Source organism: Nyctereutes procyonoides, unplaced genomic scaffold, assembly GCF_905146905.1.
Source record: "Nyctereutes procyonoides isolate TBG_1078 unplaced genomic scaffold, NYPRO_anot_genome, whole genome shotgun sequence".
In the NCBI taxonomy this organism is placed as follows: Eukaryota; Metazoa; Chordata; class Mammalia; order Carnivora; family Canidae; genus Nyctereutes; species Nyctereutes procyonoides.
In genome coordinates, this window is record NW_026575032.1 from 11,112,014 (window position 1) to 11,115,206 (window position 3,193).

General features: G+C 39.0%; 1 pseudogene; it reads left to right on the forward strand.

The window, feature by feature from the left end:
- The first annotated feature begins 1,123 nt into the window (after window positions 1-1,123).
- On the forward strand, window positions 1,124-2,879 carry LOC129504307 (tigger transposable element-derived protein 1-like; annotated as a pseudogene).
- Window positions 2,880-3,193: the final 314 nt, after the last annotated feature.

Sequence of the window (3,193 nt, forward strand, 5' to 3'; positions counted from 1 at the left end):
TTTAATCCCATTTCTTCCTGCTTGCTCTTGGACATCTTGCTCCATCAGTCATCTCCTCCTTTCCTTCTTCCTCTCCACTGTTTGTCCCTCAGTATTTAATTAATTTTTAAAAATATTTTATTTATTTATTAATGAAAGACACAGAGAGAGAGAGAGAGAGAGAGAGAGAGAGGCAGAGGGAGAAGGAGGCTCCATGCAGGGAGCCTGACGCAGGACTCGATCCTGAACTCCAGGATCACGCCCTGGGCCAAAGGCAGGCGCTAAACCACTGAGCCACCCGGAGATCCCTCCCTCAGTATTTAAATAAACATGTTCAAGCTACCTTAACTTAAAAATTGCACCCTTACACAACATCTCGATTCATATATAGGAATAGCCTCTCACTGTGTCTCAGTATATCCTAGCTCAAACATCCCATTGTCCCTTTGACCTCAAACCTTCATGTTTCTCAGGCCAACTCCACAAACTCAATACAACCTGAATATTAAAGCTTCACTTGTGGACCTTGTAGAACTTGTCCTGGTGCTGCTGATTTATCCCTCCCTCCCACAAAAGTGATCAAGGTATCCTCCAAAGCTAGAGGTGTCCAGAATTCAGTCTCTGATAATCAATCCTTGTTTTCCAGCTCTTCTGTTCCCTCTGTAGGAGCCCCTCAGGCTTCACATCCAGCCCAAATGAGCCAAGGCCTCCTCTTACTAAGGGAATGGCAAGCATAGTTGCTTTATTGAACTACACAGGTAAGTGCATTTTTTTTTTTTTTTTTTTTTACAAATTGAAGATTTGTGGCAAGGGATCATCGTGCAAGTCTTCCGGTGCCATTTTTCCTAAAGCACTTGCTCACTTCATGTGTCTGTGTCACATTTTAGTACTTCTCACACTATTTCAAATTTTAATTATTATTATATTTGTTATGGTGATCTGTGATCAGTGATTTTTGATGGTACTATTGTAATTATTTTGAGGCACTATAAACTGCACCTACATAAGACAGAAAACTTCATTGATAAATGTGTGTCCTGATTGCTCTACCAACTGCTGATCCCCCACCTCCTTCACTCTCCTCAGCTCTCCTGATTCCCTGAGATACAACAATATTGAAATTAGGCCAATTATTAGCCCTACAATGGTCTCCAAGTGTTCAAGTGAAAGGAAGACTCACATAGCTCTCACTTTATTTATTTATTTTTTTTTATGGCTCTCACTTTAAATCATAGCTAAAAATGGTTAAGCTTGGTGAGGAGGCACACTGAAAGCTGAGACAGGCTAAAAGCTAATTCTTCTGCACCAAACAATTGCCCAGGCTGTGAATGCAAAGGAAAGGTTCCTGGAGGAAATGAAAAGTGCTACTCCAGTGAAGATATGAATGATAAGAAAGCAAAACAGCCTTATTGCTGATTGTGGAGAAAAGAAAGCTTCGGTGGTCTTGATAGAGGATCAAACCAGCCACAACACTCTCTGAAGCCAAAGCCAAACCAAAGCAAGAATCTAAATCTCTTCAATTCTATGTAGGCTGAGAGAGGTGAGGAAGCTGCAGAAGAGCAGTTTGAAGCTGGCGGAGACTGGTTCATGAGGTTTAAGGAAAGAAACTCTCCATTGCATAAAAGTGCAAGAGAGAGCAGTCAGTGTTGATACAGCAAGTTATACAGAAATTTACCTAAGATAATTAATAAGGGTGATTTCATTAAACAACAGATTTTCAAAGTGGATGAAACATCCTTCTTTTGGAAGAAGATGCCGCTTTGGGCTTTCATAGCTAGAAAGGAGAAGTCAACACCTGGTTTCAAATTTTTAAAAAGTAAAGTCGACTTCCTTGTTAGGGGTGATGTACTTGGTGACTTTGAGTTGAAGCCAATGCTCATTTATCATTCTGAAAATCTTCAGGCCCTTAAGAATTGTCTACATTTACTCTGCCTTTGTTCTGTCAATGAACAACAAAGCCTAGATGGCAGCACATCTGTTTATAAGATGGTTTATTGAATATTTTCAGTCCTCTGCTGAGATCTGCTCAGAATAAAAATATATATATATTCTTTTCAAAATATGACTACTCATAGACAATGCATCCGGTCACCCAAGAGCTCTGATGGAGATGGACAGTAAGATTAATGTAACACAACATCTATTTTGTAGTTCATGGACCAAGAAGTAATTTCTACTTTCAGGTCTTAGGATTTAAGAAATACATTTCATATGAGTATAACTGCCTTAGATAGCAATTCCTTTGATGAATCTGGATAAAGTAAACTGAAAAAACTTCCGAAAAGCATTCGAGGTGCCATAAACAACATCTGTAATTCATGTGAAGAAGCCGAAATATCAACATTAAAAGGTATTTGGAAGAAGTTGATTCCAACCCTCATGAATAACTTTGAGGGGTTCAAGACTTCAGTGGGATAAGTCACTGCAGATACAGTGAAAATGGCAGGAGAACTAGAATTAGAAATGGAGCCTGAAGATGTGATTGAACTGCTGCAAACTCATGGTAACACTTTAATGGATGAAGAACTGTTTTTTAAGGATGAGCACAGACAGTGGTTTCTTGGGATGGAATTTACTCCTGCTGAAGATGCCGTGAAGACTGTTGAAATGATAGTAAAGGGTTTAGAATGGTGCATCAACTTAGCTGATAAAGCAACAGCAGGCTGTGCGAGGACTGACTTCCAGTTTTGAGAGAAGTTATTCGGTGGGTAAAATGCTCTCAAATAGAAATCATTCACGAAAGGAAGAATCAACAGATGCAACAAGCTTCACTATTGTCTTATTTTAAGAAATCGCCATGGCCACCCTAACCCTCAGCAACCACCACCCTGTTCAGTCAGCAGCCATCAACATCAAAGCAAGACCCTCTGCCAGAAAAAAGATTATGACTTGTTGAAAGCTCAGATGATAGTATTTTTTTTAGTGATAAAGTATTTTACAATTAATGGATGTACACTTTTTAGACATAAAGCTATTGTGCACTTAATAGACTTTAGTCCAGTGTAAACATAACTTTTTATATGCACTGGGAAACAAAAAAAAATTCATTTGACTTGGTTTATTTCAATATTGTCTTCATCGCAGATATCTGGAGCTGGATACACAAGATCTCTGAGGTACACCTGTATCTGCACAAAAACAAAGCCACTAACTGAACACAACAAAATATCCTTAATCTTAGAAAATAGGTCACCTGTGCTAGGAGATGGCTTTA